General features: G+C 37.4%; 1 non-coding gene across 1 annotated transcript; it reads left to right on the forward strand.

Annotated features, from left to right (window-relative positions):
* Positions 1–11,443: 11,443 nt before the first annotated feature.
* LOC113181858 (U1 spliceosomal RNA) lies at positions 11,444–11,607 on the forward strand. The gene has a single exon (XR_003300639.1). It is a non-coding gene; the product is annotated as a U1 spliceosomal RNA (small nuclear RNA).
* Positions 11,608–22,784: the final 11,177 nt, after the last annotated feature.

The following is a 22,784-nucleotide window of genomic DNA, read 5'->3' on the forward strand; positions in this document are numbered from 1 at the left end:
GGGTCACAGGCTCCCCATAGGACCTAATCATAGGATGACAGAATATATTCCCTCTTCTGATAACTTACTGCTAATTATTAAAAGCATTAATAGGAGTTGGGGCTGGGGCTCAGTGATAGTGCACTTGCCTGGCTTGTGTGAGGCACTGGTTTCAATTCTCAGCACCACATATAAATACATAAAATAAATGTCTATCAACAATTTAAAAATTAAATTAATTTTTTTAAAAAGCATTAAAATATTATAGTTTATTTTACACAGTATATTTGCTTGCCTTTCAACAATTTTTTTTCAACAACAACAAAAAAAAACTGCAGTGCATACTAAGAGGCAAAAACAGTTTGAAGAGACAACAAGTAAAAAAACCAGAATCAGATATGGCAAGTATGTTGATAATTTTTAAAAATTATGATTAGTATGCTAAGGGCCTTGATGGGAAAAGTAGACAATGTGCCAAAACAGATGAATAACATAAGAAGAGAGGGTGATTCTAAAAAAAAAAAAAAAGTAACAAACAAACACTAGAGATCAAAAGCACTGTAACATAAATGAAGACTGCCTTTGATGGGCTTGTTAGTGCACAGGATAGCTGTGGAAAGAATCTCTGTGCTTATACCATAATACCAACTTCCAAAACTGAAAAGCAAAGAAAAAAACAAAACAAAAAACTAAAAAATAAATGCATGTTGGCAGATTACATAAACATCTATGTAGAAAATCTGAAAGAATTGACAAAAGTTCCTGGAACTAATAACCAATTACAGCAAAGTTGTAAGATACAAGTTTAATATGCAAAAGTCAATCATTTCCCTATATACCAGCAATGAAAAAGTGGAATTTGAAATTAAATTCACATTACTATTTAAATGAATATTCCCCCAAAGAAACAGTTAGGTATAAAACTAACAAAATATATACAAGCTGTATATGAGAAAGACTACAAACTCTGAAAGATATCAAAGAAGGTCTAAATAAATGAAGGGATATTCCATGTTCATGGACAAGAAGACTCAATATTATTAAGATGTCATTTCTTTCCAATTTGATCTATAGATTCAACGCAATCCAAACAAACTCTCAGCAAGTTATCATATAGATTGTTTGTTTTGCAATATTGGGGATCCAATCCAGGGTCTTACACATGCTAGGCAAGTGCTGTACCACTGAACTACATCCCTAGTTCTTACTATGTAGATATTGATAAATCAATTCTAAGTTTTATATAGAGAGTCAAATCTAGTTGACACAATATTGAAGGAGAAGAACAAAGTTGAAAGACTGACTCCTCTCAACTTTAAGACTTACTGTAAACCTACAGTAATAAAGACAGTGTGGTATTGGTAAAATAATAGACAAATCAATCAATGAAACAGAATACAGAATGTTGAAAAAATTCCACATTAGTCAGCTGATATTTGACAAAATACAAAGGCAATCAAATGAAGCAAAGAGTCTTTTCTACAAATGATGCTGGAACAAATTGCATATTCACATACAAAAAAATATCTAGACACAGACCCTATACTTTTGCAAAAATTAATTTAAAATGGATCTGAGACCCAAATGTAAAACTATACAATGCCTAGAAAATAACATAGGAGAAAATCTAGTTGACCTAGGGTTTGGTGATGAATTTTTAGATACAGTATCAAAGCCATGATCCATGAAATAAATAATTGATAAGATGGGCTTGGACTTCATTAAAATTAAAATTTTCTGCTTGTCTAAAGATATTGTCAAGTAGGACTATAGGTATAGCTCTGGAATAGAGCACTTGCCTGATATGTACAAGACTCTGGATTCAATCCCTAGCACCACAAATTGAAAATTTAACTGACAATTGCAAGACTCATTTTGAGGCTCAAGCCAAAAGTAAATCTAACTCCAGACCCAATTTACCCTGTTGACATTTGGGGACTTATTTATAATGCTGATCTCAAAAGTAAAAGGTATTTTCCAAATAATCCTAGCTTCCCTAAGAATATATTGTAAACCCAAATATTTTTCATAAATAAATAAATTGTGGAAATTTATACCACTTGGTATATTCCTACTGTACAGTTGTGAAAACAAATGTGTTATAAACATGTATTTGACACCATATATTAGACAAATTCAATTAGAAATGTTAGATCTTGAAACATGAGGTTTAATGACAATACTAAGTTGTCCAGTGTTATATATTGCAAACTATATTTTTAATATTTACTTTTTAGTTTAATGGGATACAATACCTTTATTTTATTTATTTTTATGTGGTGCTGAGGATCGAACCCAGTCCTTCATGTGCTAGGTGAGCGCTTTACCACTGAGCCACACCCCCAGCCTGCAAACTACTTTTTGCATTTGTTTATTTTCATTATTTTATGTTTTTGTTCTTTTGTAGTGCTAGGGATCAAATCTAGGGCCTTGTGCATGCCAGGCAAGTGCTCCACCACAAAACTATACTCCAAGCTCCTATTTATATTTTATTAATATGTGTTTTAATTGTCAATGGATCTTTTTATTTTATTTACCTATATGTGGCGCCTCACATATGCCAGGCAAGGGCTCTACCACTGAGCCACAACTCCATCCCTGATCTATATTTTAATGGCATATTTATGTAAACACAAAAAAATAATAACCTAAGGAAAGAAGGAGAGTAAGTGGAATAAAGAATAGAGGAGGGAATATAAGGATTTCAATTGTATTTTTAGTGTTCTTTTTTAATCTGTTATGGAATTACTTCTGGTTTTCTCCTGAAGGGCCCCAAGGTATACAAGTTCCTTAAGTTTCCCAGCCATTTTGTAAGATGCTTTCATTTGACCTCAAGTTGAACTTTCAATTTTGAGAGGCATACCCTAATTCTGGCATTATGAATTTTATGAGTTTAATTTTGGGGAACAGGTACTAGGGATTGAACTCAGGGACACTTGACCACTGAACCACATCACCAGCTCTTTTTTTCTATTTTATTTAGAGACAGGGTCTCATTGAGTTGCTTAGAGCCTCACTAAGTTGCTGAGGCTGGATTTGAACTCGAGATCCTCTTGCCTCAGCCTCCTGAGCTGCCAGGATTACAGGTGTGCGCCACTGTGCCCGGCATATGAACATAATTTTGTTCATTCTGTCTTTACTGTTGTACCATTATAGACGGTCTCCAGAGAGAGTTTTTTTAGAGTTAGTCAGACACCAGGTAAAATCCTAACTTTATCAATTGTTAGTTGCCTAACACCAAGTGATGTAATTGTTTCCTCGTCTGTGAAATGGCAGTAACAGAAACTCCCCTCTGGTTATTAAGCTATATGTTTAGAGGCTGGCAGAAAGATGACACTCAATAAATGCTAGTTGCTTTAAGACATACATCCTATTCTTTCTTAACCTTTGGACTGGTTTTTAAAGGAAGGAATAAATGAATGTGTACCAGGAGAATTGTGGAGTCTGCAATGTAGTAGGTACACCAAGACAGCAGGTTTTATACAGAAATATAAGTATTAAGGGAAGACATCAATTATAGTTTTTGAATAAGTGTATTTTAGGGATAGAACAAAAACATGCCAATTCTTTGCATACCATTGAAGAGGAAGCTAGTATATATACGTAAAAAATACATGATAGAAGAAATTAAGTTGTTTCTACTGGCCTCCATATATGAATGGGCAAATTCAGTTTTATCAGCCAGAATGCAGTAGCACACACCTGTAATCCCAGCTACTCAGATGGCTGAGACAGGAAGATCACAAATTTGAGGCCAGCTTGGCAATTTAGTGAGATCCTGTCTCAACATTTAAAAGGGAAAAAGAGAGGCTAGAGGTATAGCTCAGTGGTAGAGTCCCCTTGGGTTTAATCCCCAGTACCCACCAACACACACAATTTAGTTATGTCATATGATATATTGACTAGATTACCTGTAATAAATACAAAATGAAAGTTATGACTGATAGTTGCTAAGAATGGAATGGAGGTAAAGACAGAGTTGAATAAATTAAGAGTAAAGGTGTTTTGTGGGTTTGAATGTTATAACATCTGTGGTTAATATGTGATTATCTTCTGATGTACTTTGGCAATAATTAGATGAGATCCTTCACAAACCATCAATCAATCAGACCATCGAAGACAGTAAAAGCTTTGTTTCCTTTTCTGACCACTTTAGGTTCTGAGGCTTCTTAGAACAGAAAATGGCTAGTCAAATATTTCTCAAAGCATCCAAGTATTTCTTAAAGTGTGTGCCAACTTACCAGTAAGAAGTGGATATCATACGTCTCCAGAGATGATACTCTCAAAAGGGATTCCATTTATGTGGGATTCCAGCCAAAAATGCGTAACATAAATCTAAGCACTAACATTAGCCAAGCCCTTGATAAGGGATGGTCTATAAAAACTGGCTTGTATTCTTTAAAGAATGTCAATGCCATAAAAAATAAAGCTAGGTTGAGGCACTGTTCCAAACCAAAGGGAACAAAGAGGATGTTGTTCAAAAGATAATATGTGATCTTGTACCCAATTCTGTATGGCAGGGAGAGCTGTTATAAAAAGGCATTCTGGAGACAACTGAACAATTGATAAAACTGGAATATGTATTACATCAGATAAAAGTGTGTATTAATATTAAATTTCCTGAATTTAATAACTGGCCAGTGGTTATTTAGAGAAGATATCCTTGTTCTTAGGAAACACACACTAAAGTTTTGAAGGGGTATAGAGATGTGATATGCAATGTGCTCTCAAATAATTTAGGAAAAAAATTTATAAAGAGAGGCAAATGTAGAAAAAGACTGATAAAGCAAATGTTGCAAATTATTAAAAATTAATGGATCTTGATAAAACATATATGAAAGTTCTTTGTGCTTCTTAATGGTGCTAAGGATTGAACCCAAGGCCCTGTGCATACTAGGCAAGAGCTCTACACTGAGTTACACTTACAAACCCCTCTATGTTATTTTTGCAACCTTCTGTAAATTTTCAATTATATGAAATTGAACAGTGCCCATTAAAAATAATAATAATAACAAAAAAAACAATGCCCATGGATCACCTGAATGAATCAGAAAGAATACTGGAGTACAGTGTTTGCTAAAGGTGCAGATTCATCTGGCGACAACTGTGGGCTCTCACATGTTCCTTCAATCACAGAAGAGGGCAGCCTGCCCTCTCAGCCCCACACTTACATTCTTGTGGGCAGACCCTGGCATAGCATTGCTGTCCTGGGAACTGGAAGAGATAACATGGACCAAATCTAAACCTAGAAATGGGCAGACATGAGCCATTGGGGAGTGGAGGTGTGAGCTCAAAAGGCTCATACCACAGCATGTCATCACTTTGGGTAGGGTCTCCATTTTGAAAAGATGAAGAAATCAGAGAGAAATAAGATGATGAGAAGTGTTCTGACTGAGCAATCGCCATGGAAATGAGGAAGATGTCAAACTTCAAAAATGTACATATTAATCTGGGGAATTTAGAATATCTGGGGACCAATAAAATCTCCTTCTCTTCTAGAAGTTCTAATTCCCAGGGCCAAGGATACTCATGCTTTAAAGCACAGAGAATTAGCCTCATAATATGGCTTAAGGGTGGCATTCTACAAAACTTCCAGTGACAGTTCCTGCAGGACTGTGACTCTGAGGTGCTCCTGGCTTCACAGGAGAGACTGTCCAGCTCCCTAAGCATGTCCAGTAGCAGTGCATCAGCTTATCAGGTGATGTATGGACTCTTAACCAGTGACGAGAGCAGCCAGGACCTGCAGAAGTCCAAGATCCCTGAAATCCAGGATCCATGGAAGAGAAGGAGAAATAAGTTTAGGCCAGCTGCCAAGAGAGAGGACAGGTTTTGGCACAAGTCAGAAGCACAGGGAGAAAGGATTATAGGAGAGAGCCTCTCCGGTGCTGGGGGAATGGACCCTTTTGTCCCAGTCATGGAGGTAGGAGACACTATGGGGAACAAGTCCTCCCGGGCTCCTTCAGTAGGAACTTTGGAGATAGGATAAAGAACTTTCTGTAGTATATTTCCTCCAGTAAAGGCAAAGGGCAGACAAACTCCCCACCCCAAATCATGATCCGATGAACTTGTACCCAAAGCCGATGGTCAGTCATAGGCTGACTGCTTATAGACAATAGGGCATTGTAGCCCAAGTACCCATAACTTCTGTTGGATCATCTTAGAGCAGAGGATGAGGTTTCATCATGATTGTTCTGCCTCAAAGAAAAACATGGTCAAAGACGTATCCCCCTATCCACTATCCCTCTGTGGATAGGCAATTCCATTATTCCTGGGGTCCCTCCTCCAGGAATAAAGGAGAGTGATGGGAGCTAAGGCTTGTTTGTGGTCACCATCCCAGTCCCAGTGGCCACAGCCATCCTGTGAACAGTTGGATCAGAAACAAGGACAACAATTAGGCCTTCCTGCTGAAGGAATCTGCACCTCTGCCCAGCCCCTGCCAGCATAGGGTGGCACATATCTCAGACCAAAAGTGTTCACTGTCCAAGGCACTGTGCTCTTCAGAAATGTATGTTGTCTGGTCAATATCAATATGCTTCCCACTCCTGTCCTGCTGGGAAAAAATTTTTCTTTTCCACAATTCAAACCATATTGAAAAAACCTGTCCCCACATGAGCCCAAACTTTGTTTGACAATGGCTTTTTCTGAATGAGATTATGATTGCTTACTAATACTGTTTTTTTAATCAGAAAAAAAAGGTGAAGATTCATGAGATGTGTCACTAACTATTAAATCAGAAATTCTAGCGGGTAGAGCCTGGTAATTTCATTTAAAAATTATTCTTGATGATTATTATGCATACTAAAGTTTGAAAACCACTGGGTGGGGTGAACTTCGAATACTGCTTTCATATCATTTTATTGACTAGTACATTTTCTTTCTTTTTTTTTTCCTTTGTAGTTGTAGATGGATAGCATGCCTTTATTTTATTTGTTTATTTTTATGTGCTGCTGAGGATTGAACTTAGTACCTCGCACACTCTGCCAAGTGCTCTGCCACTGAGCTACAGCCTGGGCTGAACAAGTGCATTTTCTTAGCCTAATCAAGTAAATGCCTTGAAGTCTATTATGACTAGTTAAAATGTTTCATGTGCTTATCATGTGATAAGCAATATAGATATATAAATACAATTCAATTCTCACAGCAACTTTTGTGAGTTACTATAATTATACCCCTTACAAATAAGGAAATGGGGGCATACAGTGATTACATAATTTATGAAGGTCACATAGCTATTAAAAGATGGAGGCAGGATTTAAATCCAAGGACAATCTAGCTCTAGGACTACACTCTTGCCACTCTGCTATTGAGCCTAGCTAGGCAACCATATTTTAAGAATACTGGCTATGCCTATCATAAAACTGACATGTTGTTTACCTCTTATAAAATCAGTTTTTAATGACATAAAGGAAGGAGGCAGTGGTGCAGCTAAATGCAATGAGCATTATGATAAGATGGATTGCCTCTGCTAATCCATCCTGGGGACAAAGCCTTTGTTCTGTGACTGAGATAAGGCTAAAACCTATTTTTCCCTTCAGAGCTCTACTGTGATGTTCCCATCACAGATTTCTAGATCCTCCTCAGCTCCCAGGTACTGAACAAAGTGAAATCCGGAGATACTTTCACCAAAGATAGATCTACCCTTAGCATGGAAGGATTTCCTTGAAGAGGTAGAATGTCGTAACAGTTTAAGTAGGAAAGGAATCATCCCTGATAAAACCAAGGAAATCACAGCAATAAAAACAGGAAGGCACTATTCAAGGGTCAGCACAGTCAGTCCTGCCTCCTCTAGTACCACTATCCCTGGGGGCTCTGCACAGAGGACACACCTAGCCCCAGAAGTCAGCATAAAGAAGTGGCTCACTAGGGGCTGGAATTGTGACTCACTGGTAGAGCACTTGCTTAGCACATGGGAGGCACTGGGTTCAATCCTCAACATCACATAAAAACAAATAAATAAATAAAACAAAGGAATTGTGTTCAACTACTACTATATATATATATTTCAACTACTATATATATATATATATATATTTTTTTTTTTTTAAAGAAGTGGCTCATTGGACCCTCAATATCTTGTATGTGAATTAAGCAGGTTTTAGTCTCACAGCTTATACAGACTGAGCTAGATTGGAAACCAATCTTGCAATTCCAGATATCAAGCACTTTTCATTAAACCATCGTATCTCCTGAATGATTGGGATCAATATTGACAGTTTGTTGAAATCATGTATTCATGCAGATTGAGGGCAATGCTTGAGGTAAAAAACATGTATTTTTTTCAAGTCTACACAGTGGACATGTAATTTGTAAAGAATTTTGTTGAGAGATTCATTGTGTGGGGAGTGGGGGGATGGGGCAGGGAGAGGGAAAGAGATAGGAAAAGATATGCTAGAAATCAAACCCAGGGCTTCACACATGCTAAACATGTGTCCTACTATTGATCCACACCCTCAGTCCTTTTCTACTGAGAAAAATGACAGGGTTTCAGCAAAAAAGAACATTGCTATTTTGAAAAGTTGAAGAGCCACTCCCAGCTCTCCCCACCACAGTCGTTGTTATCATTCTTAAGATCCTTCAGGTTGCAGGTATCATGATTTCATACAAAGAAAGGAATCTGCCTGAAGGAAAACTTTTAGAGCTAATAAGCAAATTCAGCACAGTTTCAGGATACAAGATTAACATACAAAAATAAATGCTATTTCTATATACTTGCTGTGAAACATCTTAAAATTAGAAAGCCAATTCTATTTATAACACCACCAAGAAAAACAAAATAGTTAGGAATAAATTTAATAAAAGGAGTGCAAAACGTCTACTTTGAAAACTACAAAATTTTATTGAAATTGAAGAAGACCTCAATAAATGATAAAACTTAATATTGTTGAGTATGGTGGTACATACCTGTAATCCCAGCTACTTGGGAGACTGAGGCATGAGGATGGCAAGTTCAAGGCCAGACTGGGTAGTTTTAAAAATTATCTCAAAAAATTTTAAAAAGGTTGGGGATATAGCTAAGGGCAATTCCCAGACTGGAAAAAAAAAGATTTAATTTTGTTAAGAAGACAATATTCCTCAGGCATTTATAACACAATCCTTATCAAAATTCTATTTGGAGGCTGGGGAGTTAGCTCAGTAGTAAAGCACTTTCTTAGCATGCATGATGGCCTGGGTTCAACCCCCATCACCACATAAAAAATAAACACAAAAATTTTAAAAAATAATTCTACCTGGCTTCTTTGCAAAAATTGACAAGCGTATCTAAAATCCATATGGAAATTCAAGGAACCCAGACTAGTCAAAACAGTCTTTAAAAAGAATGAATTAGGAGGATTCACATATCCTAATTTCAAAACTTACTACAAAGTTGTAATAATCAAGATAGCATGCTACTGTCATAAGGAGAGACATACAGATCAATTGAGAATCCTAGAAATAAACCTTCACATTGATGGTCAGTCGACTTTGACATGTGTGCTAAGGCCATCCAATGAAGAAAGAATAGTTTTTTTTTGTTGTTGTTTGTTTTTAACAAGTGGTTCTGGGACAACTGGAGAGCCGTATATGAAATAATAAAATTGAACCCCTACTTTGTACCACATATAAAAATTAACTCAAAATGTAGGACTAAAACTGTCAAAAGAAAACAGTGTTGTAAACTTTATGATCTTGGATTAAGCAATGGTTAGATGTAACCCCAAAGTGCATACAATAAAAGAGAAAAATAGATAAATTAGACATTTTCAAATTAAGTATTTGGGCTTTTCTATCAAAACAGAAAACCTACAATATATATCTGAAGCAGATATATATTGAAAGTATGTTTTCCTATTCTTATATTTATAATGTATGAAATATTATAAGTCAAAAATAAAAAGAGAACCCAATGAAAAATAGACAACGCATGTGAACAGACTTTTTTCCAATTAAAATATACAAGTGGGCAATAGGCACATGCAAATCAAACCCACATTGAGCTACCACTTCACACCCATTAGGAAAGGATAACCAAAGAGAGGGAAAATAACACGTGCTGGCGAGAATGTGGAGAAAAAGAAACACTAATAATTTTCTAGTGGGAAAATAAAATGGTATAGTGGTTTTGGAAATTAGTACAGCAGTTCCTCAAAAGATTAAGCACAGGGTTACCATGTGACCCAGCAATTTCATGCCTAAATAGTCAAGACAATGGAGGTCATATGTCCATGCAAAACATTTGTATATGAATGTTCACAGCAATATTATCCATACTAGCCCCAAAGCAGAAACAACCCAAACATTTATCAACTGATGAATAGATAAATAAAATGTATGTATATCCAGACAATAGAATATTATTTGGTAATAAAAAGAAGTTCCAGTACATTCTATAACATGGACAAACCTTGCAAACATATTAAGTGAAAGAAGCCAAACACTAAAGACCACATATTGTATGAGTCCATTTATATGAAATATATAGAATAGGAAAATCTATAGAATAGACAGAATATAGAATAGCAATGATCCAGGGCTAGGTAATTATAGGGGAAAGGAATGACTGACTGCTAGTGGATGCATGGTTTCTTCTTGGGATGATGAAAACATTTTAATATGGATTTTACTAACAGTTGCACAATTCTGTAAATATACTAAAACCTGTAAATTCTGTAAATATACTTATATATATGAGATGACAATGTCTAAAAACTGTTACATACTTGAAATGGGTGAATTGTGTAATATTCGAATTGCATCTCAATAAAGCTGATGTATGCCCTGCACATATTACTATATGTTTATATGGACATATTTCTTTATATATAACCAAATATATTTAATTATATCATGATGTATACACATATCTAAAGAACCCTTGGGTCTGTATCTTTTCCTATCACATGCTCAACAGGTACTCTCGACTACTTAGAAATTAGATTGTTTAAAAATAGTAACAAAATTGAGATAGTTCAAGTAACTCTTTGGCTTAATGTGAATTGAGAAACATGAATTAAAACTTCAAACCATGTAAAGCTGGCTATGGATGGCTTTCTACTTTGGGGCAGGAAAGTAAGGACTTCTGATGAGACCGAGGGGAGAAGATTTCCATTGAGTTTCAAGAAGAGATGCTGATATACCCATCATTAAGTAGAAAATATCATCTAAGTAAAAAATATTTGCAATACATCTAAGCCATCTAATATCATAGCTTTAGCAAGACAGCATACTGTAAAATATTGGTTGTTTACCTTTCTGATCTTCGACTGACTGGGAGCTGCAGTTCTGAGCTGCTCCCCAGCATCACAAGAGAATATGGTACTACATATTGCTAGCCCAGGAAAATATCAAAATTTGAAATTGGAAGTATAGTTTCTACTGATTGCATGTCACTTTTGCATCATCATAATGTCAAAAAATTATAAGTCAAACTATCATAAGTTGGGGACATCTATTTAAAAATATATTATATTTGAAATGAGACAAACGGATACTTACCTGACAGGGGAGATAATGTGATCACATAGGTGATTTTCCCAGGGTGGATCTTACCCATTGCACTCCAGATATGCTGACCCTTGTGATTTCTCCAAATGCAGGAAACTCAACTGCATAATTTGTGGTAGTAGGGTACTGAATTTGCACTTTCCCTTGAAAAAGAATAAGAAATGAATCAAACAGGATAGGAATCTGATTAGGGAGCTATAAAAAGATTCCAAATGACTCAGAGGGATGGTTGAGTTCTGCTGTGTGATTTTTTTTTTTTTTTTAACTAAGCCCAACAGCCTCAATATGAGTATGACAAAAAAGGATTTAGGGCCCATTCTAGTTTGCTGGGCAGATATAAGATAAAGACTAGGGAAGGGCAAGTTGAGGAAATAGTGAGCATGATTGTGATCAAGGTGATTAGAGAGGTGAGAGAAGCCCAGAGGAGAAGTGGGAGGAAAAGAATGAGTGGTGGGTTTCAAGGTCTAGATGTGAGAGAGTGAGAGCTGAAAGAACAGGAAGTTGTGGTCAGAGATGGGAATAATGGGGCTTAAGATCTCATAATTGAAGCAGTTCTGGGTCGTGACAAGGTCTAAGATGACCCTGATGGTGGGTTGCTGGTGTATGGGTACTGCATAATCGCCAACTCAGCTTCTTTGGAGTGTCTAGACATTGGAGCAGCCTTTTAGCTGTTTTGGATGAATCAATTATCCTCAGAGAAGAAGGCAGGGTTTATTGTAGACAAGCACATCTGCTCCTGCTGCTGATACACTTGACCCCCAGTCATCTAAGTGTATCCTGGTCACAGTCATAAGATTTTCAGTATTATTTCATTAAAATTATTTGTATTGTATTTTATAATAAAACTAATTCATTCAAGTTAAAATCATGAAATGCTACTGGGTATAGTTGGGCTCTTTTAGAATGAAACTTAATAATATTAAAACATGCTAATTATTAATTTGCAAAGAAAACATGTATGTACTTCATTGATTTTAAAAAAACACTAAAAGTTTCTATAGGCTTATTTAAGGCTTTATATATAACTGGAGAAAAACAAACAAAAAGGCAATTATGCATAAGTTTTGATTCTATAACATCAATTTTTTTCATTATTTTTTCTTGGCTCACAATTTGAATCTTTTATTGATAAGGCCATCAGTTAGTTTTCTGATGCAAAAAAGAGTACCACAATTAAAAAGGTGGAACTATATATCTACTAAAAAATTGGAACAACTTGCAAAGAATGTTAAAATTACCACAAACCACAATGACAATCGTAGGTAAACAATAATTTCTTTAGCTATCTTCAGTACATGAGTCTTGGAATATGCAGAAACAAGTTATTAAAATACTTCCAGAAATGCAGTTCTACAAAAAATTTTTAAACAAATCACTCGTGGAAACCGTTGAAGCACTTTCCAGTGGGAGGCAAAAACTTTTAGAGCATATCCAGGTTCTTTTTTTTTTTTTTTTAAGCACAATTTTTCATTTCTCTGGTTGTACACAAAGTAGAGTCACAACATTTGTGTCATCATACATCTACCTAGGGTAATGATGTTTGTCCATTCCACCATCTTTCCTACCCCCATGCCCCTTCTCTTGGCTTTCCTTATAGCAGACCTGCTTGGTGTTAGGTATGGTTGGTAGGCTATAAAGAAGACCAGTTTCCTTGTGAAACCATTGATCTGAGATAGTTTAAATGACCCTCAATAAAGGCAGCAGTTGCCCCTGGAATAAAAGCCTTCCTGGTAGTTTGTGAGGCCCTACAGGGTGCTTACCTACCTTTCCAGCTTCTCTCAGAGCTGGCATCCTCTGGGTTCACCACTCTGGGTGTGCTGGCTCTACCTTAATTTCAAGAATTTACCTGTGTGTTTTTACTTTTTCACCATAGGCCTTGTCCTTCAGTTTCCTTTGGGGGATGTACTTTCTGCTCTCCTTCACTTAGTTAACTCAGGATCATTCTTCGTATCTTAATTAATCCTCTCTTACTATGTCAGATCCCTCTGATACAAGCTCTTAGAATGTTCTGTTCCTTTCCTTCAGGATACTTATCAGAGTATGTCATTATAGGATTACTCATTAGTATTTAATGTATGCTTCTCCTACCAGGCTGTAAACTCGATAAGAACCATGTGTGTTTTTGTTTATCACTGTGGATTTAAATCCTAGAATGTGCCTGGCACATACAAGGGGCTCAATAGACATCCGCTTCAGTTCTACTGCTAATGCCATAGGCCAGACTTGAGACTTTGAAAATATTTTCCTGCTTCTTTTACCTTCCAAACTATAATGTCTGCTACTGCCATGCCAATCTTTTAGATGTAAATTCTGTCAAAATTTCCACAACCATCGTGTTCCAAATTGATTTGCTGACCTACCCTTGTGTATAATTAAAAATAGTAGCTACACATGATGGTGTAGGCCTATAATCCCAGTGACTTGGGAGGCTGAGGCAGGAGAATGCAAATTCAAGGCCAGCCTTAGAAATTTGGTGAGACCCTGACTCAAAATAAAAAATAAAAAGGGCTGTGATATAGCTCTGTGGTATAGTACGCCTGGGTTTAAATCTGAAGTATTGCAAAAAAAAAAAAAAGCATACTTATTAAGAGTATAGTATGCACCAGTCCTGTGTAAATTTAATATTGTTTGCTCCTCACAATCACCCTCTGAGACCTCCTCCCTTCTTTACAAATGAGGAAACAAAGGCATAGAGAAATTAGGTAGCTAACATATTAGGGTCATAGGGTTAGTAAAAGGTGGAACTGGGATGATATCTGGGTTATCCAGCTTCTGTTACTGTAACCAATATCTGAGATAAATCAAGTTATAAAGAGAAAAACTTTATTTTGGCTCACAGTTTTGGAGGTTTTAATCCATGACTGATTGGTTCTGCTGCATTGGGCCTGTGGCAGCATATCATGGCAGGAGTATGTGATGGCATAAAGCCATTCACCTCATGGTCAGGACACTTTAGAGAAGAAAAGAAAGGGGCTGGGGCCCCAGTATCCCCTTCAAGGGCACACTCCCAATGATAGGAAGACTTCCCACAAGTCCTCAAGGCCTTGTCTATTAAAGGTTCCACCACCTTCCCAAAACACCACAGACTAGAGACCAAGCCTCAGACCCATGGCCATTTGGGGGACACTTATTCAAATCATAGCAGTTCCTGGTTGCATTTTTTTTAAACTTTGAATTACATGTTTTATTTGTTCAAGTTAGGTTTGTTCATGCATGGCAGAAAAATCCAAAGTATAGTAATAGTGGTTTAAGAAAATCACATCGAATTTATAGACTCTCTCATGTTAAAGTCTAGAGGAAAGCAGTCCAGGGTTATGTGGCCTGATCATCAGGCACTGGACATGTATGTTTGCTCACCGTAGTATACAACTTCCACTTTTAGGTCCAAAATGGATACCTGAGATCCAGCTATCCTTACCTCTATTTAGTTAACAGAAAGGAGAAGATGTAAAGAATATCTTTTAAAGATACATTAGAGAAATTGCAGCTGACACTTCTGTTTCTATCTCATCAGCAGGAACATAGTCAAATGATTATCTTTGCGAAGGAGATTTGGAAATGTCTTGGTTTTCATATGATATAGGCCTGAGTTTGTTTTTTTTTTAAATCCTCTTACCAGAAAGAAAGAAAGAAAGAAAGAAAGAAAGAAAGAAAGAAAGAAAGAAAGAAAGAAAGAAAGAAAGAAAGAAAGAAGGAAGGGATATTGGGGGAAATAATCAGCATCTGCTAAACACATGCATAGCAAGATCTACTTCTGACTTTCAAAATGCTCTATAATTCTGTTTCATTCTGCATAACCTTCTAGTGTTCCACTCCTAGCTCTTTTTAAACCTTTGCCACAATGGGGCCAGTCACCTCTTTAGAACACCTCAGAAAAATAAAAAACATTTTTAATTTTGATTTGTGTGTGGGGGGAAGGGTGATGGGGGTTGAACATTTTTAGTTTTACTTTCCTTGTGTTCCTCCTTCCTGGGAAGGCTTCCTGTCAGCCAAGATAAATCCCACACACTCCTTACTGACCAGCTCACCCACTCCTTCTCCACTTCTTTTACTGTTCCAGTCTGCTTCCCTTTCTTTGAATTGCCGTTGTAAACAACTATCCACATAGCATAAGGGCATTTCATTAATAATATAGAGTCTAAAAGTCTCTATATTAGCTTTCTTTATCCCCAATAGAATGGGAGAAGCAACATCTGGGTCCATATCAAACACCTAATAAGTGCTTATTGATTAATATATAAAACAGCTTTATATATCTGTCCGTTACACTTAATCCAGACTTTGGTTTTATTCAGATTTTGCCAATGCAAGTTAGTTAACTTTTTTTTTCTGGGGGGAGGGTTGGGTACTGGGATTGAACTCAAGGGCACTTGACCCCTGAGCCACATCCCCAGTACTATTTTGTATTTTTATTTAGAGACAGGGTCTCACTGAGTTGCTAAGCACCTTTCTTTTGCTGAGGATGGCTTTGAACTGATGATCCGCCTGCCTGAGCCTCTGGAGCTGCTGGGATTACAAGCATGTGCCACTGTGCCTGGTACAAGTTAGTTTATGTCTTATAAAGTTAGGGGGACTTCTTTAGTCCGTCTTCCATAAAAATACATTCATCTTACAAATATTTGGTGAGCATATGTCAAGAGCTCCCCCCTCCAAAAAAAAAAAAAAAAAACTTGTTCCAATTTCTGAATTGATATGATGTTGTTTGTTGAATTATAGTCTTTTGAACCTTATGCACACACAAATCATCTGGGAGTTTTATTAGGATCCTAATTCAGGAGATCTGGGGTATAGACTGAAATTCTGCATGTCTAAAACATCCCTGTTGACACTATGGTGGCAGGTGTGAAGAGCAAGACTGTAGAGAGCCTCAGATCAACTGCCTCAGATCACAGGAAGATGCTTTTTAAAGCCAGAGATCCTTGGATCAGAACCCTGAGAATGGGGCCCCAGAATCAGCATTTAACAAGTTCTTTCAGAAATTTACATGAACATAGAGTGGCAAAAGAACCCCAGGTGAATCCTATGATTAGACATGTCTAAGAAACATTGAAATAGATCATGTTGCTTTTTTTTTTTTTTTAAGATTGTTATTCGGTTCAGCATAACCCAGAGCAGCTGAAACTACCAACACTTAATACAAGAATTAAACTATGTATGAATTTAACTTGAACGGTTCTAACCTTTGAAATTCCCATACTTGAAGAGGCTGAATTTTAGCCTCACTCTTTTGCCCACAGCTTTTTAAATTTCCTAGCACTAAAATAGGAACGGATCCAAGATCCCCCAGCTCTACTTGGGGGTTTCTCAAGGCTGGTTGCCAGTTGTTGATTTCAAATATTTTAGATTTCCACTTCAGTTTATGCTTTGAAGACAAAACTTTCAAAGAAACAAAGGTATGAAGGAATGAATAGTAAAAAATTTCTTAAAGACATTTCAAGAGAAAACCACCTGTAAAGAAATTCTCGTTCCTTCTTCTTCTTACTTCTTCGAAGCAATAAGTGTCTACCTATTTCAGTTTGTGCATTTTTAATTTTTTCATTAGCATCAATAAGATCATGTGTGTGCAAAAGAGCTTTGATGTCTGTAAAGCACTAGTGAAATGCAAGGTGGCATGGCTTTCATTGTACCAGAGTCTCAGCCAACAGGCTCAGTCCCCAAACTGATAAATTAACCTTAAACACACAATTAATGTAGGAGCAGAGTGAAAAATTCTGCTCAGACCGCTTATGATTTATTCTACACTGCAGAAGGTTTGGATAAGCAATTTAACCCAGGAAAGTTAAGCCAGGTAAGGACAAGTGATATTCTTTAAACAAAACATTGAATATCACTATCAGCCTGAATGACTTGTTAGCCTCTGATGTGCCAGATCACCAGGAGGCAGATTTAGCAAAGCAAAAGGGGGCAGGGTGTAGGGGGGAGCTGGACCTCTATAACCTTGCTAGGGGATTGCTTGGAGACCTAGGAGTCAGGTCACATAGGTTCACCAACCATTTGCCAGGACTGAGGATGTTCCTGGAATATGGAATTTACAATGCTAAAAATATGAAAGTCCTGAGTAAACCAGAATCAGTGGGTCACCTTAGGACCACAGCAACCCAATTTCTGATCTAGTGTGTGGTGAGAAAGTCCCTTAACTTCTCCACACCCTACTTCCTCCACTCTTAAGTAGAATTATCCAGTGTTCCTTTTCTATTGAATTCCTCTCTCTTGTCAAACATCACTAAGTTCCACCACTCTAATACCAGAACAAAGATATCCCCAGTGATTTTTGTTTGTTTGTTTAATTTGTATGGAAACCCAGAAACACAGAGTACTGGAGAAATGAAGGTTTCCAGAAGTGAGGAGTGTGTTATGAATACTAAGACTTGGAGTCACAAAAGAAAACTTGAGATGTGAGATTTACTGGTTTCTTTGGGGAGGAGGTGAGGCCAGAAGGTAGGGGGTATAATCTGGTTCAAAGCTAGTCAAGGTACTATTCTAGAAATTTCTATGGGCAAAATCCAGGGAAATGTCAAGCTAGAATTAAGGCGACTATAAGGAGAGTAGTTTGGCTGGAAACTCGGGGGAACCAGGACCTTTTGAAGACCTAGCTTTCCCAAGGATGTAGAGAGGATGAAGAAATATTTGTGTTTGAACCAGAGGATGGAGTGTGGAAGGACAGAATTATTAGAAGAATGAATCTACTGAGAGACCAGCAGATAAAGAAGTGAGATGGGAGAGTAGGAATTTGCTTGCAGTCTGAATGAAGACATGTGAATCTGCTCCCAGAACTTCTTAAGTGTCTTTAGGTTGTATACTGAGCTCCTCAAACTTGAGATTCATAGTTGGAAGGTTGGTTGTAGCTACGAAGTACTACAAGAAAGTAGAAGGAATGTGTAAAAAGAACCAAGTAAATTGTGTGTGCTGTTCTCTTTTTTTCTTTCTTTGTACTGGTGATTAAACCCAGGGGCACTTCACTACTGAGCTACATCCACAGCCATTTTTATTTAATAGTTTGAGACAGGGTCTCTCTTACTAAGTTTCTCAGGGCCTTGCTAATTTGCTGAGGCTTACCTATGAATCTGTAATCCTCCTGCCTGAGCTTCCGAGGTCACTGGGATTATAGGCATGCACCACTGTGCCTGGCTGGATGTAGTGTTCTCTATACATGCAATAGATAACTCAGGGAAAGGACTTGAGTCCTGGATGAGGAGACAGGCTTTTCCTGGTAGTTAAATGATGGTCAGGGAGAAGGATGGCATTGTAGGTGGGGTACCATCAGAGTGAAGGTATACTTCTTTAAGAATAGAAAGGGCTGGTTGGGAAGTAATAAGAATGGAAAGAGAATTTGACAATGTTTTCCAGCCTTTCAACTTTATGGTACTCACTGAAAATAGTAATAGTATGGGGTAAAGGAGGAAGCCAGCCAGCTGTCCAGCAGCACCAGCCTCTGCCACCTGAATCTAATTGAAGCATTTCAGTGTGTATGGCTGTTGGTTAATAAACTCTTCTAGAACAATCAGTGAGGAATCAGGTGTAGAAGGCCCTGAAGTAAACCAGATTGATTCGGAAGAATGTAGAAAAACACTGTTAAAACAGGAAAACGCAATATTAAAAATGGTCATTTAAGAAAAAATACTACAACCCTATTATCTAAGATGGATGGGAATTAGTTGATAGCTTGAGAATAGAAGAAGGAAGATGTTTTAATAATAAAAAGGTACTATTATTTTATAAAGTTAGTGGTTAAACTGAGGTACTTCTAGCCATAGATTGTTACCGAAATAATCTATTTTCAATCAAAGTAAAATTTAAAATGGAGTATTAGTAACATTATTTCTTCTGACCATGGTTTGAAAGATGATGATGATTTCACCATTCACTCTATCCTATTGTTAATTTTTTTTGGGGGGGTACCATAGATTGAACTCAAGGGCACTCAACCACTGGGCCACATCCCCAGCTCTATTTTGTATTTTATTTAAAGACGGTCAAATCTTGGTGATTTGACCGTCTTTAAATAAAATTTACCTTGATTAAAAGATTTTAAAGTTATAAACCCAGTAGGTCCTATATTAAATGATTACTGATACTAATAGAGAACATCCATACATATATTTCCCTTTTTTGTTTGAAGTTAAAGCTGACATTGGTGGCAAAGCCTAACTCTTTTAGGCTGCTGATTTTTTTTTTTAAAGAGAGAGAATTTTTTAATATTTATTTTTTAGTTTTCAGTGGACATAACATCTTTATTTTATTTTTATGTGGTGCTGAGGATCGAACCCTGCACCCCACTCATGCCAGGCAATTGCGGTACCGCTTGAGCCACATCCCCAGCCCAAGGATGATGATTTTTAACTAACCATTCTTTTCTAGTGATGTGGGTCCTGTGCCAAGTCATTGCACATATACAAAATGGTTGGTAGGGTTTCCCCTGGAGAGGAAATAGTTCATTGGAACTTCAGTGTAGAAACCAACACAGGTAAACAAAATGTTTTTTTAATTGCCACTAGGAGAGGGGGGAAAAAAAAGAGGGCCCAAGAGGATTTTTTGCCCTAGGGAACTCCTCTCTGGTTATAACCTAATTTGTTGCATATATGTGAACCAGATGGGTAGAATTAAACCTTCTAAGGTGTTATGGTTAGATTGTTTTCAAATGTCTGGAGACTCCAGGAAATGTGAGAAGTCCCATTGCTCTCTTAGAGGACTATCTCTGTAGAGCTTTCAAAACAGAAACTATCACACCTATGACTACAGGGTGAGGTCTGTCTCCCATTTTTCCTATTGGTGGTATACATGAAAGCTCTGAAATTCTGGATTTCAGGTTTTGATAAAGGTTGAGGGAACAGGAACCTAACTGTCATTGAAGAGGGTCCTTGCTTTCTGCAGATCTAACTTGAAAAACTGGCCATCTCAATCTCCCTGTTACAGTCATCCATAGCATTTATGTATGTATGTATGTATGTACGTATGTATGTATGTATGTATGTACGTACCAGGGATTGAACCCAGGGGCACTCATTCACTACGGCATGTCCCCAGCACTTTTTATATTTTATTTTGAGACAGGGTCTTGCCAAGTTGCTTAGGGCATTGCTAAATTGCCGAGGCTGGCTTTGAACTTTCAATCCTCCTGCCTCAGCCTCCTGAATCACTGGTATTACGGGCGTGTGCCACCATGCCTGGCTCTCCACAGCATTTATATATCCATCTGCCTGCAGTGCAGTGGGGGTAAGCAGGTTGCCTAAGTGGCTGAAGTATGGTAGAGAACAAAAAAGGCAAGAGGAAGGTATTGTATGTAAAGTGAAAGAATACAAAATGAACTGTGAAATACAAGAAATAAATATAAGCATTACCTGAAATTGTTCCCAGAAGATGTTAGCACAATTTTTCATGATTTGTAGATGATGAATTATTTATTTATTTATTTATTGGTACTGAGGATTAAAACCAGGGGTGTCCACTACTGAGCTACACTTCCAGCCCTATTTTTTGTTTTGACACAGGGTCTCACTAAATTGCTGAGGCTGGACTCAAATTTGCAATCCTCCTGCCTCAGCCTCCCAGGTTACTGGGATTACAGGCCTGTGCCACTGCACCTGGTTGCCACATTATCTTAAAACTCAATGTGTTTATGTGGTCAGAAAGTTAAAGACATACATACATACACACACACCCTTGGCACAAAACTAGGGCATATCTGTACCTGGAACACGATGTGTTTTACTGAGCTTCAAGAAAATTCGAATGACAGGTTGGGGATAGAGCATGTGCTTAGCAGGTGTGCAAGCCCTGGGTTCAATCCTTAACACCAGCCACCTGAAGTCTAATGAGGTTGGAGCTGGTCAACAGGAGAACATCTGCAATGATCAATGAGATGAGGGATTCCAGGTCCTTCCTATGAGGAGCTAGTGAAATGGTAGAATTTAGAAAAGAGTAGAAGGATGTTATAGCTCAGCTGTGCCCCCATAATTCATATGTTGAAGTCCTAACCTCTCCTTTTTCAGATTGTGACTCTTTGGAAATAGGGTCTTTAAACAGGTAAGTAAGTTAAGATGCAGACATCAATGTGGGCCCTAATCCAATCTCAGTTGTCCTTATAAGAACAGATTTGGAGAGAGAAACTAAGAAGAGCAAGCAGACAGGTGCATGTACTGGGAGATGACCATGTGAACACCCAGTGAAAATGTGGCACCTGCAAACCAAGAAGCAAACCTCAGAAGAAATCAAACCTGCCCACATCTTGACCTTTGATTTTGGTCTCCAGAACTGTGAGCAAATTAGTCTCTGTTTAGGCCCACTCAGCCTGGGGCAGCCCTAGCAGATTAGTACAGATGAGAACAGATATGATCAAATGATTAAAATTATGAAGGGTCTAGAAAAGGATGTGATCATTTCAGGATAACTCTAGGTTGAGGTTTTTAAAGCAACCTGATTATACTACCTACATGAGAATCATTTATGATACTTTTTAAAAAGCAAGCTTCTAGGCCCTCTGGATACAGAAGTGTTAAATTGCTCTGGTATGAGGCCTAAGAATCAAGGCTTTTCTTTGCTCTTTCTTTCTTTCTTTCTTTCTTTTTTTGGTAAACATTCCAAGTGATTTTTTTTTTTTTCCCACACTAAAGCTTGAGACCCACTGCTTCAGGTCCTGCTGGACAGACCTCTTCTGGCTCTTTTCTGGGCTTGGCTGGCAGGTACTAATTTCATCTCATTAAGTGCTGGTGTATCTGGTGCTCAGGCAGATGTTCCACCTTCAGGAACTAGGCGTAAATCCCATTGTAGGTTATCTCTCTCCAGGTGTCAGCCTGTGTTTACTCAGCATGTGGGAAAGCTGAATGGGAAGGAAAGAATGGAATCTTTAGGGGAATTTACTCTTGCAAAGAAATATGTGCCTCACTAGGTACTAGGTTCCTTAAGAATATAATGATACCTTGTGAACAATAATCTAAAATACATATATTATTTTGCTCATGATTTATTTAAAAGACAGAATACAAGGAATAGAATGGGCATATCTAGCTTTTCTATTGCTATACATCAGTTGAGCTTCTGTGAACAGTTTCCTGACTTGGCCTGTGCTTTTTTATGACCTATACAGCTAAAATATAATATTAGTGGGATGGGGTGTAGCTGATTGGTAGAGTGCTTGCCTAGTATGTGCAAGGGCCTGGCTTTAATCCCCAGTACTACACAGACACACACACACACACACACACACACACACACACACATAAAATATAACATTAGTGAAATAGATAACACATGAATAAAAATAAACTAATAATAAATGAAAAGAATCTAATATTTTTTTCAAGACAGACTGTGCTTTGAGAAGACTG

Source organism: Urocitellus parryii, chromosome 9 (genome assembly GCF_045843805.1).
Source record: "Urocitellus parryii isolate mUroPar1 chromosome 9, mUroPar1.hap1, whole genome shotgun sequence".
In the NCBI taxonomy this organism is placed as follows: domain Eukaryota; kingdom Metazoa; phylum Chordata; class Mammalia; order Rodentia; family Sciuridae; genus Urocitellus; species Urocitellus parryii.